At 41.5% G+C, this 16775-nt stretch overlaps 1 protein-coding gene across 2 annotated transcripts in view; it reads left to right on the forward strand.

The window, feature by feature from the left end:
• GPBP1 (GC-rich promoter binding protein 1) overlaps positions 1–16775 on the forward strand; it is a 59799-nt gene that overhangs the window by 11669 nt on the left and 31355 nt on the right. The window lies entirely within an intron of this gene.

Below are 16775 nucleotides of genomic sequence, written 5' to 3' on the forward strand. Positions count from 1 at the left end.
CTACAGTGAAACGCTACAACTGTAGCTGCTGCAGCATTTCAAGTGTAGCCAAACCCTTAGTTTCCCTTGAAAATTCAATTAATCAGGTTATATGTGAAGTACTGAACTATATTTCCAGTCTTTTGCTTATGAGTGAGTTTGAGTTTCATTTGTTGTAATAGATAAAAAGAAAAAAGCAATTGTTTTAAAATCTTGTTTCCATTAAAAATGAACTGCCTAAACTTATAAAGTACGTGTCCCAAATAGGAAGAGATGTAAAGTTAGTCATTAAGCTTTTAGAAACCGTCTATTTGGTGGTCCTGTTTCTATCATTCTGGCTGTCCACCTCCCTCTCACTATGTACTGTAACATATTTACAATTTTAACCTAAAAGCTTTACATTTTTAAAAAGTTGATTTTTGTGTAATCTTGATAGCAATATGTAGTTGTGTATGGTGGCTTTTAAATAGCATTTGTCAGTGATATTTGAGCACTTTATAATTGAGTTTAGCCTCAATACCTTTTTGAGGTATGGAAGTATTTCCATTTTGTAGCTAAAGAAACATAGAGGATGACTTGCCTGAGGTGCACGGTGGAAGTCTGTGCCAGAGCTGGCAAGATTTTCTGAATCCCCACCTGATGCCTTAACTAAAGGACCATCATTCCTGTCTTCAGTTAGAAACTGGTTAGGCAAGTTAAACAAGACATGTTCTAAATCTTTTTGGGGATGGCCTCTGTAATCTGTTCTTCCTCTGATCTAAATTAGGCCTGACATGGTTTCCTCACCTCTTCTTTTCTTTGGATTTCAATTAACTGCTTGTAATATCATACTGGTATGACTTTGTTTTTTAAGATGGTGTTTTTTGTGGCTAAGGAATGGAATGTATACAGACCTTTTAATTGGAGCACAGCTTCTATGAGGATCTTAGTGCAGTTCACATCTGACTTCCCCTATAGCTTTTACTATAAAGTTTTAAGAAGGACATTGTATTAGTGGGTCAGGTGAAGAAAGGCAACTGAACTTGAAATTGTATAATAAGAGTACTTGAAGCATCTGCTTCTATTCGTGTTAAGTTTTCCAGTGATCTCTACTTTATTTGCCTTATGTAAGCATGCTACTCAGACCTGAAATTATTCAGCCTTTAAAATTGAAACACCTGAATTCTCAGTTGCCAGAGATGAAGCCTCAAGTTAATGCAAATTAGTTGCAGGGTATATCTTTTGATATTTTGAAGGAAAGTGAGTTGGCCTTTGAAAAGAGACCCTGGCACTTGAGCTTTACAACTAATAGGCCAACATTTGTAATATTTTAAGGGCAGAATTTCAGTCTTGAAATAGGATCAGGGAGTTGTTACTTCTGTGTGTGCTATTGGTGAGACTGTTCCTAGAATATTGTGTCCAGTTTCAGTGTCAGCACTTTTAAAAGGATGTTGAAATATTGAAGAGGGTTCAAGAAAAAGCTACAATAATTCAAGTTTTGGAAAACAAACTTTAGTCATTGAGAGACCTGAGGAGCTCAATATGAAGAGGCTGAGACACCTTGATCACAGAACCTACAAAGGAATAAGGGATTTGATACTGGGGGTGTCTGTAACCTAATAATAAAATGCATAACAAGATTCAGTGTCTGGAAATTGAAACTAGAAAAAGTCAAATAAGGGGCACACTTGAACAGTGTGAGGATAATTAATGGTGTTGGCAAAATAACGGATTAGTTTGGGTGCAGTTTTGTCATTGCTTGATAATGTCTTTAAATCCACGTAGAATGCCTTTCTAAAAGGTATTACTCTAGTTCAGCCACAAGTTATTGTGCTCAATGCAGGAGTCACTTCATGAAGTTCTATGATGTGTGTGTTTTATAGGAGATCAGATTAGATGATCCCTTCTGGCATTAAAATCTGAGCCTTGCTTTTTGCTTTTCACTCTAAGGTTAAGAGGTGTTTGATTTAATTTTGTAATTAAGCATTTTTACATACACTGTTGGAACCAGGCCTTGGAAAACCTTGGTCACCCAGAGCAAATAGCAGTCTGTCTTATGAAGATTTTGTTGAGTTGGGCAGATGAATCACTGTCCCTTTTTCTGGCGAGGGGGTGGAGGGGAGTACAAAGTGCCCAACCGCTGCTGCCCCTTTAATGGAGGGAGCGAGTGAGCAGATCAGTCTCTGGAGCCAGTTCTTTTTGAGGATGGGAAGACCCTGGAAGGAGCAGAGCAACACTGACACTACATTTGTCACTGAATGGAAGGAGAAGGCAGGAAGAAGTGTGGCTCCAGGGTAACTTTTCTCTCTTCCCAGAACGGGACTGATGGGTTGGGGACTGGCAAAGAGCAGAATTATCTCTGGTCTGCTGCATTTCTAAGAGGAAGGATGTAGGTGAGGAGGAGTGCAGGAGGCAGAGGGGCCTGTGGCATGCCCAGGAGAGCAATGAGAATAGAGGTTGCAAGGCTCTCTTGCTGTTAAGAGATGATGGTGATGGACAGAACTGAGTTTTAGGTATGGAACTGGTGAGTGAAGATGTGCTGATAAAAATTAAATACATATAGCCTTTGGAGAGTGGTGGCGGGGTAGTGATCACTCTGTTTGGTAGGCTTGGTCCTAGAGTAGATTGTTAGGTCAGTCTTTCAGGCTATTTAAACATGCATTGACATGCTTACAGAGCCACGCAAACTACTTTAAACTTAAAAGCATTTCAGCCAATTGTGTGATGAATGTTTAGACAATCTTTTTTCCAAGAAGGTTGAATTTATTTACATTTGCTTTCTGTGTTGTATCTTGGTCTTTTAACAGCCTGAGAAAATTGCTAAAGGTCTAAAAATGAGGTGGTTTAAGTCTTAATATTCTGAATTATAAAGACACTTGCAGTTATTCATTATTGGTATAATCTGACATTTTCATTAAGGCTCTGTCAAAGCATCTAATATTAGTCTTCAACAATAATGAGTGTCCTCAAAATCAGCTTTGTTCAGCAAGAGGAAACCATCTTTTTCCTGGCAGATCAGAAGGAAAGGTGTATTTCTAACCAACAAAGAGTGAATCATATTTCTGGGAGTGGAGGTGTTCATTTTTGTTGGAACTACTTTAGAAACTAGGACTCCAAAATTTTTCATTCTGTTAGCTTATTCCTCTTTCTTTTGGAATATACTGAGTATCTCTAGGCCCATGTCCATTAGACCAAGTTGCTTATGTTTTGTTGTGCTGGTGAGTTTTAACTGGCAGAAGATTGATTTACTCAGTCCCCAGTTGACATTTAGTGCCAATCTTCAGTTCTAAAGCTGCCATTCTTACTGATGCTGGAAAGATATCCAAAGTAATGTGGACTGTTTGTATTTACTTACTTCATAGTTGGTATGCTGCTTCAGTGCTTGAATAGACTGTATCAGAGCTGGTAGTATAGCTATGAGAGCAGAGTTAAATTTTGTCTAACATGATTGGAACTATATCGCTGTGGATAAAGAATTTTTTTCCACCTCCATGCAGCCTGCTAACTAAACTGTACTTTAAATGCCTTCAATTCATATGTGTCGTTCATAGCACAGAGTTTTGCAGCTGGCTGACACCAGTTTGCAACTCCTGGGTGAGCCTCCTTCAATTAGCTGGATCGACAGGTAGCAGAGCCAATCTGACACTTTAATGCCCTGTGTTTGGTGTTTGCGTCCTGTCCTCTGCAATTCCTGGTTCCTTTCTCCACCAGCAAAGATACTCTGGGGTGTTTTTTTCCTCAGCAGTGGGGATGGCAGGAGAGAAGCCAGGAGGGTTCCCCCTGTTTTCTGACTCTTGCCATGAGCTAGGGAAACTTGGAGTGCCATCAGAATTTCCCAGGATTTCCTAACACCCTTTGTCAAAAATAAACCTTCCTAAACAGCCATATCTGTGTCAAAGCTGCCTCAGACACACCAACCACCTATGTGAAGGGAGATTCAGAGCTTTCTGTGGACCACCACCTCATTTAACACTCCTATTGTATAGTTTTTAATTTCTGTGCAACTGCAGGAGGAACTCCATAGTCCACAGCTTGAGACCATAATTCTACCTTATTGCTATCACCTTTGTGAATCTAATGGATGACTTTAGTAGAAACATTCAATTTGGCAGTGAAGAGATACAGTTTTCTTTAAAATAGGTGGTGGTAAAGCCTCGGACAGGAGTGGATAAAAAACTTCATATAATGTGACGGTAAAGTGTCAGCGTCACTCCTCCAATAGCTTTCAGAAAATATCCTTTTTGAGTTCAAGGCTTTTCTCATACCCCCCTCTAGAGGCTTCTTTCATAAGTCCCTCTTGAACCAAATAGCACTTGAAATGGATCCTTTTGGAGCCTGCAAATGCTTCTTGCAGTGTTGGCCAAAGTGACTATTTTTTTACAAACCCAAGGGGGTTTTTCTTTCAGGTTTTTCAGGGTCTGGTTGCCCAGGTGACCAGTCCTGCCATATCCTACATCCATATGAGCTGTCATAGATTGTTGTAATCATCACAAGATTCCATAGGAAAAAGTAGGGATAGATTGGGAGATAGTAGGAAAAAAAGGACATTGCAAGAGGGAAGCGACCTCTTAGAACAGGTATCTTCAAAAGCTTAAGCCAGCAGTAAAAGGAGTTTACTGTTCTGTTTCAAGGGCTGGTGACTCCCAGTCCAGTCTTCCAGTCAAAATTCTGTTAGTGTCTTTATGCACCGACCACCTGTTCTGGCATTGCTCTCAAGGATATCATGTCTGCGGACTCATCCTTGGGTGACTTCAAACTGTTGCCATTACTTGGTCAGCCCCATAGGCTTACCCCATCAAGTCATCAGGTCTCTATAGTCCTGAGCATAGCTGCTCAGGCTCTTCATCATTGCCTGTGACCTCACTGTGAACCGTCTTGGGGACTGGCCAAAGAAGTGGCTCCGCTTTTGTGGCGTCTGCCATTCCAACAGCTCTAAGTGGCCAGTTCTTAGTGCCTGAGGCAATGAATCCCAAGACTTCAGACTATCCTGGAGTGGACAGAAGAGATTGTGTAGAACATCTACTCCGGAATCCCGGCATTCTCAACAGAAAGGTTGAAAGGTGGCTTTTCAAAGCCTTACCATATAGGATTGTATGGTCTTGACTGCAGGGTTTAATACTTATCGCAATCCTGAAGAAGAGGGCAACAGCGCCTCGTTGGCCACCTCCAAAAAGGAAAGTTACTGGCAGGTGTCCCAGAGAGGCTGAGTTGTCTATAGTGCTACCCTGGTAGTTAGATCCAATTAAGAGATTCGGTAGAGAACAGATTCTTCCACCTTTAAAAAAAAAAAAAAAAAAAATCGGGACTCAATTGAGGGAATTGCCAGGCCTCAAAAAGGAAGGTGCAGCCTCCCTACCAGCTGGGTAACCATTCCTCAGTGACTCAGGAGGAGACAATTCCCCCTCCCCCCGCCCACTGGGTCCATGGACTTTGCTGCTTACAACCTCAAGAGTCTAATTCGGCTTAAGGAGAACCCTTAAGTGAGTCATAATTGCACTTGCTTTGAAAGCAAAGCAAGCCATTCCCTACTTTCTATTCCTAAAGGCTGAATGAATGATCAGGGGCCTTCTCTAGGTTAGAGAAATCCTGGTATGTTTCCCCAAACCGCAGACCTCTGAAAAAGAGAAAAGGGTCATTCATTACCTGAGATGCACAAATGTTGTTCCATGCTGCTGCCTTTCAGGCACAGTACACACCATGATGCTCAAGCAAACACTTGCCGCCTTTCTCTCTTCACCCACAAAATTGTACTTTCTCCAGTGTACCCATTAGAGTAGGTGAAGGGAAGAACTGGGTGGTGTGCATAGAGGAGCCCCGAGGGATGTTCTGTGTTGAGATCTGGGCCTGAATCACTCCTATCTCTGGATCCTGGAGTGGAATGCAGGACAGAGAAATTTTACCTAACCAAAAAAAAGTCTCTCCCTTTCCCAACAAAATGAATGAAGGAACAAAAAATGAAAATGATTGAAGACATTGAAACAATAAGGAGATTGATTTTGCTCTGAAACAGTGTCAACCAGAGGTGGCAGTGCTGGAAATAAAGTTCCATACAAAAATTACGTTAAAATAACATTAAGGTTGCAAAGTATATTCAACTTAGGAAAAGCCAAAATTAAGGTTGTCCATGCACTGTTCCCCTCTCCTCCCTTTTGTGCATAGTCATTAGCAGGGTCTTGCCCAACATCCCAAAGGAAGTCTGTGGCAGAGTTAGTTATAGAACTCTGATCTCATTGGCTCTAGTCCAATACTTTAGACACAAGAGAATGTCCTTTCTCTTAAAATCCTCTGCTTTATTCATTGGTCGTTCTGTGCACTGAATGAGGCAGGGATCCTGTTGAACAAATGGTATGTGATCATTTACTTAAGCACTGTATCATATTGCCTGCATGCAAAATGTCTGAATTAAGGTTGTGCTGGTAACCTTTATTTTGGCTTGAATGGTTGACTTGGCAAATTCTTTTAATGTAGTTTTTGGTATTTGATTTCCTAGATGGATGGTTTTTGTTTAAGTATACTGGGAAAACAAACTCTCTCATGTTGAACCATATTGTGGCCCTGGATGGGTTATCCACTAAGTTTAAAAAATAGGACTTCCAGCTCCACAGCATACCTTCATCACTTGAGTAACTGATGGTGATGGTGGTGGTAGTAGTATACACTGTTGTAGGTAGTTGCCTTATATGTGGATCAGCAACTTGAGCGGGATGCAAAACACAATTGCACAACTGTTTGCTAGACAGCATAGCAATATTTGGAATCAAAAATTCTAGTTCATATTCTTGACTAGAGAATAGTGTGAGCTAGTAGTTATGGACACGATAGTCAAGCACAGATATGACCCATTCATTCTAAAAGACAGTGAGGTTAAGTGAGACTTTCCATATTAGAGATCTTGGGGGTTCTTCTTCTGCCAGAAGTGACTTTAAACCTCAGTGCCCGCTCTTCTTATAAATAAAGTATGCTATGTGTTTGCCACCAGGCAAGACCTCATACCCGTACCATAAAGATTACCAAGTACAAAGTACTACCACCAGTCTGGAGAAGCTGAGATCTGAACTCATTCATGATCTTCTGGTTTCCTAACCCTGTGAATCTTCCTTTGTGCCAAAGTGGGAAATGGTTGCTGCATTTCTTCTTTCTTCTCCTCCCTCTTCCTCAGACCCCCGCCCCAACTTTCCGGAGATATAGCTCTGCTTTGTCTGCCACAGGCTCAGTGGTGATTTGGAGGATGCTCAATGCAGGTGATAGGGTTCACTGTGGGTTGAAACATGTTCAGTGCAGATGTCATGTTTGGGGCTTTTGGTAGTAAGCTGCTTAAGCTTTTCTGCATGTGGCAGTTTTCATGGGGATAGCAAAAAGTGCCCCTTTGACACCAGGACTGTTCCCCTGCTCAATTTCAGGTTTCTACTGTAAAGCATGGAAGAACTGGAGTTTTTCAAAGAGGTGGGGTTTTTTTGTTTTTTTTTTTTTTTTTACAGGGGAGTGCACGAGGGGTGCATGATAAAATTGGCAAAGCTACCTAATACAACTTTCAGAAGTGACAGGAGTTTTCAATGAAACTTAAAAATAAAAATCCTGAGGCAGAGAGCAACTGTGGAAAAGTCTAGGCAAATGGTTAAACTTTGATAAACTTTTAAGCAACTAAAAAGGACTTAAAATGGACACTGGTAGTTGTAACCACAGAAATGTTATAAACTCCTCTTATAGTACTGGATCTCCAGGACCAGAGTTGGTCTGTTAGCAGGTGCTGAGACAGCTGCTGTCTCTGCCATGGCTTCTGGAAGTGCAAAGGTTTAGCTTCCCCTTCCAGCACATGCATGGCTTCTTATGCTAGTCAGAACCTTTCAGAACAAGCAAAAGAAGAATCCAGATATACCCATGAGATATATTGTGCTTATTATATGTACATGCCAAGATGGGGAACTGTTTATGGTATTTTGAGATAGGTAAAGCAATCCACAGGCCTTTTACTTGCTTGTAGGGAGTTTTGCTATGTTAAAAGTGTGTGACTTAAAACTGGATGACTAGTGTATGCTGTAGAAGGCTGCAGCTTGCACTGGTTCCATCAAACTGCAGTGGTAAAATTCACTTGATGAAAACACACCCACTGAATTGCATAGGAGTTGCGCATATAGGAGTTGCACTGCTGGGCCCAGAACTCCCTATTTAGTAACCATTTGGTCATTTTTTTATTTTTTTTTTCACTTTGTGTCTTCATGTCCACTCAAAGATCTTGTTGCCCCCTTTATGTAGTCCTCCCACTCTTGCATCTTTATCTCCCTCCCCCCACACCCGTTCCTTTCACCTGGAGTGACTTAGCGATGCACTAAGCATCTAACACAGTCCTCCTTCAGATCTCTTAAAAGTTCAGTAATATTTTGTTTTTTCTGACCATTTGCATTTATCTATTCTTGCCCTCTCATATTCTGAAGTTAAAACTTTAACAACCTGTTCCTCACATTCTTTTGTTTACATACTAGTTTCTTTAAAAAAAATCTACTTATGACCTGAGACAGCAACAAGTCATACAAACTGCTTTGGAGGTGTCTTTTGGTACAAGGTCAGGGTTTGTGTATTTCTAAGAAAAGGGGCCTTATTTTTTAGAAAGGTAGTCATTTTGGAACATAAGCAAAACAATTTTTCAGTTTCTGCTTTTGTTTCCTTTACATTGTTTCCATGCTTCCTCAGCAAAAAACAAAACATGAATATAGGCATGTAACTGCAGCAGACTATTAGGATTGCTAGATTTAAGTTTGTGAACTTGGAGTGTATTCCTATTAATGGTTCTAAAGCTGGGACATGCTTTGTTTTTAATCTTCTTGAGTAAATTCTACAGCAGGGTTTGTTTTACTTTCTAATGTAAATGAGTGCAAAACAAGATACTGATAAGAAGGAGCTTCTATATATCTAAACAAAAAGATGCACAAGCCGCAGATGTGTCTCCTGGTATGTGAGAGTAGCAAGATAGTTCCCTGCCAAACCTCCCTCTTCCCCCCCTCAAAAAAAAAAATGGTGCTACTTTTCTGTGTGCACGCGTGCTCTAGAAAATTTTGAGGGCTTTTAAAAAGAACATTGACTATACATGAACGAAGTATAGTCATATCTTATATCTATCCACACTATCTACCTACCATGTAATAGCCGTCCCCCCAATAAAAATCAGATTTGGTTATGTAATGTGCACATTCATATACTTTTCAATATTCTGCACACAAACAGGACCAAGTGAAGAAAAATTGTTTATAGGTGTCCAGATTCCAACAACCAAAGCATAGGGAGGTATAATTTTAGACCTCACAATCTCAAAATGTGTCTAAGCAAATACACTACATATACACTTGCATAGGCAAGGATTTCATATTTTTTCCAATTTATTTAATATAATCCAATATTGCTTATTTGTAGCAAGAAACAGAATACATTTTTATTGAAATTTGAGTTAGTTAATTTTGTCATTGATTTGCATTGGAAGTAGAAATCTCTGAGATGACGTTGTGTGCTCTTCCCTGTCAGCTAAGGGGATAGGTTTAGTATTTGAATGACTAATGAAGGAAGGATAACGAGGAAAGTTCAGAGTTATGTGAGAAGCAAGCATTGCTATAAATTTCATGCTTTCTCCCACACCCACTTAGAACAAAGTCAAAATAACTTTCCGATAATGAAGTTGATAGAATCCACTGTATAAAACTTAATCTATTCTACAATCAAAAGAAATGAAGAAAATTTTTTTATGGCTTAGGTTGTTTAATTTTACTGTTCGGGAAATATTTTTATAAAATGCAAGTGGGGCAGTACAAACAAATTTGAATTATCCCATAAAAAGTAAAGATTAGGCTATCCTCCTTTAATTAATGTGGTCTTAACTTCAAAAGAACATTGCTGTTTAAACCTAACAAACTTTAGTTTAAAGGGATGTACTCAACTTGAAAATTAAATTTCTATTAAATATTTCTGCCTACTGTGCTTATAAGTACCTGTAATATTACAATGACTGAAGGGAATTAGTGAAAGTATTGATCTTACTTCATTTGTCTTTGTGTATATGAGCATTTTGTGTCTAGTTAGTTTAGCTATTTAGCTTCAATAGTCAGGTTCTCCCTTTCTGTCAAATCTCTTATAAGCATAAACAGAGAAGCAGCAAAACTCTTAATATTTTTCTTTAAATATATTATTTTAAGAAGTTTTAGGGTTTACTATTTAAAAAGTGTTCTGTCTGAAATTACATTTTAAAAAGAAGTCAATTAAACTGATATTCCTTTAAATATTAAAAGTAAAGCTCTTTATACAATTAGTCTGGTATCAAAGCAGAAGGAAAACTTGATTTTAATTTCTAGGATTCATGAAGGGACCAATAGATCATCTAATCTGACATGTATATCAAAACCATTAAATTTCACCATAATCCCTGTACTAAGGTCAATAACTTGATTGGCTAAAGCATATCTAGAAAGGCTTCCAGTCTTGATGATATCAAGAGATGATGAATCTACCACTGCCCTTGGGAGTTCCAATGATTAATTGCCCTAACTGTTTAAAAACGTGTGCTTTATTTCCAATTTGAATATGCCTGGCTTCAGCTTCCAGCCATTGGTTCTTGTTATGCTTCTTTCCACTATAGCACCCTATATTTTATTCCAGTGAAGGTACTTAAACTGTAATCAAGTTATCTCTATTTTTCCTCCCTTGGTATCCTACTGTTAATTGAATTGTCTTGTTAGATTGACCTCCCACTTGGTAAGGCAACTCCCATCCTTTCATGTGCTGTGTATTTATACCTGCTACTGTATTTTCCACTCTATGCATCTGATGAAGTGGGTTCTAGCCCACGAAAGCTTATGCCCAAATAAATTTGTAAGTCTCTAAGGTGTCACAAGGACTCCTTGTTGTTTTTGCTGATAGACTAACACGGCTACCACTCTGAAACCAGTTATGTCATCTTTTTCATAAGCTAAACATACTGAGTTCTTTAAGTCTCGCAGATCAGATCTATGCTGCAAAGTTTTGTTAACATAGCTGTGTTGGCCAGGCTTGTGTGAAAACACATTCCCCAGCAGGCATAGCTATGTCAGCAAAACCCCTAGTGAAGACGTAGCTATGGTGACAGAAGAGTGCTTCTGTTGGCATAGCGAATGTCATTCAGGGTGGTGGTTTCACTAAGGCCTGGTCTACATTAGAAGATTAGATCAATTTAAAAATCCACACCCCTGAGTGCCATTGTTAAGCCAACGTCAGTAACCATATAGACAGCACTAAGGGAATGGCTACACTTGCAGATATAGAGCGCTTTGAGTTCAACCAGCCTTCGGAGCGCGCAGTAGGGACAGTGCTGCAGTCTGTCCACACTGGCAGCTCCCAAGTGCACTGGTGTGGCCACATTTGCGGCACTTGCAGCAGCATTGGGACCAGGGCATTATGGGCAGCTATCCCAGCATGCATGTGACTGCAACATGCTTTTCAAATGTGGGGTGTGTGTGTGTGTGTGTGGAGTCTGACAGGAAGTGTGTTGTGTGTATGTGGGGGGAGAGTGGGTTTTTGGGGGGGGCAGAGAGCATGTCAGCATGCTGTCTTGTAAGTTCAGACAGCAGCAGACCCCCCCCCCCTTTGCCTCTCACGCAGCATTCCACACTAATGGTTGCTTTGTCTCTGAGCAGATAAGCAGCCGGCTGTCAGAAATGGAGCTTTCAAAGGGCGTATCCGCATTCCTACAGCGATTCAAAAACAATGACAAGAGTGGCCACTTGACGTAAGGGGATTATGGGACTCTTCCGGAGGCTGATCAGAGTGCACTAATGCAACACCTTGTTCACCTTGTTCTGTGCGGCTGTAGTGTTTTTTAAGTTAGACAAGTCGTAAGATGACAGAAAAATGCCTTCTATTGGTATAAGCTGCGTATACTCTGGGCGCCTCTGCCAGTATAGCTATACCAACAAAGTATTCGTAGTGTAGAGAGGGCCTCACTTTAAGGTTTTTTTTCTGGGCTCCACATCAATTTAGTCTCTTCTGCTAACCCTCTCCAATTGTCAACATCCTTTTCTCATGTCATAGTTTTAACTGTATGCAGTATTCTAGCATTGGCCTCACCAATGCCATATACAAAGGTAAAATCACTTCCTGTTCCTACTCCCTTGTGTATATGTCCAAGGATCATGTTACCCCTATGTGCCACAGCATCAGTCTGGGACCTCATATTCAATTACACGTCCACTGTGACCCATGGATCCTTTTCAGAGTGTCTGCTTTCCAGGGTACAGGCGCTCTACTGTTGGTATTACTTGCATTCCTCGTTCCTGAATGTGTGTTAATACAGCCAAATTCAAAATTACACATTTTGTTTGAAAAGGCCAAGCTTACCAAGTGATTCAGAGTGCTTTGACTGGCCTGTCCACATTTACCATTCCGCCAATATTTGTGTCATCTGCAAATCAGCAGTGACTTTTATTTACTTTCAGATGATCTGATGATTAAAATGTTGAATAGAACCAGGTCTAGTACCAGTCTCTGTGGAATCTCCCTAGAAACACTCCCATCCAGTTATTCTTCCTTACCCAACCAGTTTCAATTGAACATTTTTCAGTATATACTAGCACAAGTGGCTGAGATACCAACTCAGGAAGGATGATCTTTTATGGCTTATGCACAATTCTGGGAGTAAGGGGATCTAATTTAGATTCTGTTCCCAGCATCTCCACAAAACTCTCCTCTGACCTCTAATTCATGTAATTCTTCTGTGCCTCATTTTTCTCAGCCGTCTTTAAAATAAAAAGAAACAAAACATACTTGTCTGCTTTACACAAATGTTGTAAGGCTTAATTTTTTTTACAGTACTTTTGATATCCTTGAAAGGGGAAGGTGCTGTAGAAGTGCAAATTGTCAATTTTAGCTAAAAAGTTTTGTTTTCAGGTACTTTAACTGATTAAAAAATGCTTCCTACTATAAAAACTCATCTGATGTTGAGTGACCACAATGGGTTCAGCTTTAAGGGAATTGGCATAGCACTCCACAGCACAAAACCCTTGAGCTCAAGTGATCTTCCAGCCTCGGCTTCCCAAGTATCTGGGATTACAGGCATGTCCCACCGTGCCTGGAGTTTAAATAGCTTAAATAAATTTAAATGTTAATACAAGTATTATATTAGGAGTGATCTGGGTGGTTATACATAAGAACTTTGATATACAGCTTGACCTAAGCTAAGCAATAACTGATTGTGTGGTTTTTTGTTTTTTGTTGGCATATGTTTTGAGGTTGCATTTTTAGCAAATTCAACTAGATTGTAAATCAAAGGTCTAAGAAACCTTTTTTTTTTTTTGCATGTAGTGAAAAGAATGAAATGAGGGGGGCCCCAGGTAGCAAGTATGTTAATATCTCCATAACCCCCACTTTCAGTTTACTTCAGAAAGTAGCTATCTAGTCTGAGCGCCTACTACATATGTCTGATCATCATGTGTCACAAGCTGTGTTGATATACTGTATTGCATATAGAGAAGAGACATAGAGATGTTAGCATACACTTAGCTTTGCATTCCTAATAGATCATAAGCATTTCTAAAGTTACTTACAGTATACTTATAGATATGAGTTCATGTTTTCCTGATTTCATTGCACTTCCGTGTTAGGCTGCTTTATTGTCTTATGTTCATGTGACTATGAAAGACTTTATTGGAAACAATTCTTCCATCTGCAGTTCAGTTAAAATAAGGGAGATGTAGCTCCACATGATTACACACAGGAAAAATGTTTTTTGGTATCTAAAACGCAGTTGCATCTGTATTGTATATGATTCCTTTCCTCTTCTGTCACTTAACACGCACTAATGTAACACTTAAGAAAAAAAAGAAAAAAGATGGCCAACTGTATGTTCTCACCATATTTGTGTTTCCGTTTGGTTTTTAGAGTGTAAGTTCCCTGGAGTAGAGGTCTGTCTTATTTGGCCCTGACTGTATGCTATGAAATAAGCCTTTCTGAAGTTTTAATGGTCAGCCTACCTGGAGTGAGGAAGTTAGGGAGAGATGATGTTTCTCTTAGGGCTTGTCTACGCTGGCACTTTGCAGCACTGCAGCTCTCTTGCTTGGGGTGTGAAAAAACACCCCTGAGCTCAGCAAGTTTCAGTGCTGTAAAATGCCAGTATAGACAGTGCTGGGAGCTACGCCCCTTGTGATGTGTGTTTTTTTTGTTTGTTGTTGTTGTGCTGCAACTACACAAGCCATGTTAAAGCGCTGCCAGTGTGGACTAGCCCTCAGTGGTGTCTTCCCATTTGATGTAGGAGAAGCAAATGATTTCCTTGTTTGTCAAAAATGATATGCATTGAGTTCTTGTTAAATTGTGTTGGTTCTTTTATAAATATTAAATGGCAAAATACTTCATTAATGCAGTTAGGGTTTCCTGGTGACAGCTTGTGGCCTTCCAGAACGTTGTGAGTTGAGCAAAACTTAAACTTCAGAAAACCAGGAAATACAAAGTTATTTGCCTTTTAGTTTTCTAACAGAAAGAAAACTTGTTAGTAGGAATTGTAGATAAGATGCAGTTGAGTGGATTGCTGAGCTGGCCCTATAGCTATCTCCCCCTTCTGCTCAGCCCCACTAACCAGCCCTGTCCCATCCAGTCTGGCAGTTCTCTCAACTGGCCCCCCACCACATTATTTTATCTAATCCTCCTCCCTCTCTCCCCAAGTATGTGTGGTGGTGTACCCAGATTTCCAGCTGGACCAGGCCTTGGAATCAGACTCAAAAAGCTACCACAATTTTCTGAAAAGAAGCTGAATTCTGTGCCCTGCGTGGCAAGTCTGTATTTGCCCCTCCCCCACCTCCCATACTCTTGGTAGGTGTAGCACACAGCTTTTGATATCCATCAGCAGCACAGGAGGCTCGTAGAGGTGTGAAGTGGGTACTCAATATGAATGAGAACTCAGGGATGAATACAGCCTGAAACAATAGTTCTCAGGTCTGTGAACTGCTCCATTCTTCCACTGTTGCTATTCTTCCTCCCCACACCTCACTCCAGGTGCTGTAGAGTTTGATATGTCATGCATGCCTAGGCCATTCTCAGTTCCTCACCTCAGGGTCAGCAATGCGTTCTTGGTGCATGCTCTGAGGGCTGGTCTACACTACAAAGCTTCATCAGCAAAAGTTATGCTGCTTTAATTAAAACTATCGCATGTCCACGCTAACATTGACACAGAGCAGAGCACTCTTGTAGCTATCCCACTATGCAACTGGCCACAGGGTGCTTTGGGAAGGGTTTGCAGTGCCTCATGGGGGAGGTACAGAGTCACAGGATATAGGTTTCTCAATCCCATTCTTCCAGGGGCATCCCAGTAGATTGTCAGCTGCTTTTTCAACTGCAGTGTGGCGGTGAGGGAGAGGAGAGTGGTGTGTCTGGAGGTGGGGAAGGGCGGGGCGGGGGGGGAGACAGCAGGCTGACTGACCTATCCGGAGGCAGGGGAAGGGGGACATCCCCACATGTCAGCCCCTGGCTCTGCTCTGCACAGAGTCTCTCCTGAAGCAGCCTGTTCTGCCTGCCTATGGTCCTGTGATTTCCTCAGTTCTCCCACAACTTCCTCAGCTGCTGGGAGTTGCATCCTGAGCAGCTCTGTGAGCTCTCCATGCTGAGGAATGTCAAAGCAGCACAGCAGTCCCATTCCCCTCCTCCTGCTCCCTGCAGCAGCAGTCTGCCTGCCTTTCCTAGTGCAGGACAAAATAGGAGCGTTCCACGTTAATGATTTGCTCTTTGTTCTCCAAAGGGAGCAGTACATCGAGCTGTCAGATACTTCCCAGAGCTTTGGAAGGGGAGGGGTGCATGCCTGAAGGGCAGCAGAGATCAAAACAGAGAGCAGAGCAGTCATGACAGGCATTGTGGGATACTAGCGGAAGCCAGTTCTGTCGACAAAACAAACAGCAGTGTCTACGTTGATGCTTTGTCACTTTAACTTTGCTGCAAAAAGCGTTATGCCTCTCATTGAGGTGGTTTGGTTTTATCTGCAAAACAGCAGAGTGTTGCTGCCAAAAGTAGCTTTATAGTGTGTACATATCTTCTGTTTTGTTTGCACAAGGCATCTTTTGCCGACAAAACTTTGTAGTATAGACAAGGCCTAAACTTACCATACAGAGGGGCAGGCGTCCTAGATCCTGGCTTACATGGGAGTAGAGAGCGGGGCTCAGACCCCCCAGTAAGTGAGCAAGCTCACCCCAACCTGGCTCACAAGATGCGGGAGGTGGGGTCAGGCTCACACAGATGGATAGGGTCCAGGGTTCCTCCAGATCCTGACCCACATGGTGGGGTAGGAAGCAGGGCTCAGACTCCCCTGGGGGACAGATTACAGTTCACCTGAGGGGGATAGGAAGAGGGGCTCAGATCCCCTGCCAAAAGGCAAGCCCCTGTTAACCCCAAACCTGGCTCACATGAAGGGGCATGAGCGGGGGTTAGACCCCAATAGATGGGCAGGGGTCCCCAGATCTTGGCATACACATGGTGGGGGGGGGGGGGCGCTCAGGCACCCTGGAGAGGAAAGGCCCCTCCATATCCCAGCTCACATAGGGGGTAGGGAGAGGGGCTTAAGACTGCCCACATCCTGGCATGCACATGAGTAGAATGTGGGGCTGACAGGTGTCCCTGCTCTTTACTCCCCCACTTACTGCCTGACAGCCATCGGAGTCCTTCAACCCCCTCATCCATTCCCAATTATCTTTCTTCCCTTAGTGAAGCCCCAAACTTCTGACCCTATTCTTCCCCTCCCCCACTTCTCCCCCTCCTAAAATGCCTTTCCCGTGCACCAACCATTTGCATGTCTCATTTTTTTCCAAAAATACCTTGATTACATTCTC

This window comes from Caretta caretta, chromosome 5 (assembly GCF_965140235.1).
Source record: "Caretta caretta isolate rCarCar2 chromosome 5, rCarCar1.hap1, whole genome shotgun sequence".
Lineage (NCBI taxonomy): Eukaryota > Metazoa > Chordata > Testudines > Cheloniidae > Caretta > Caretta caretta.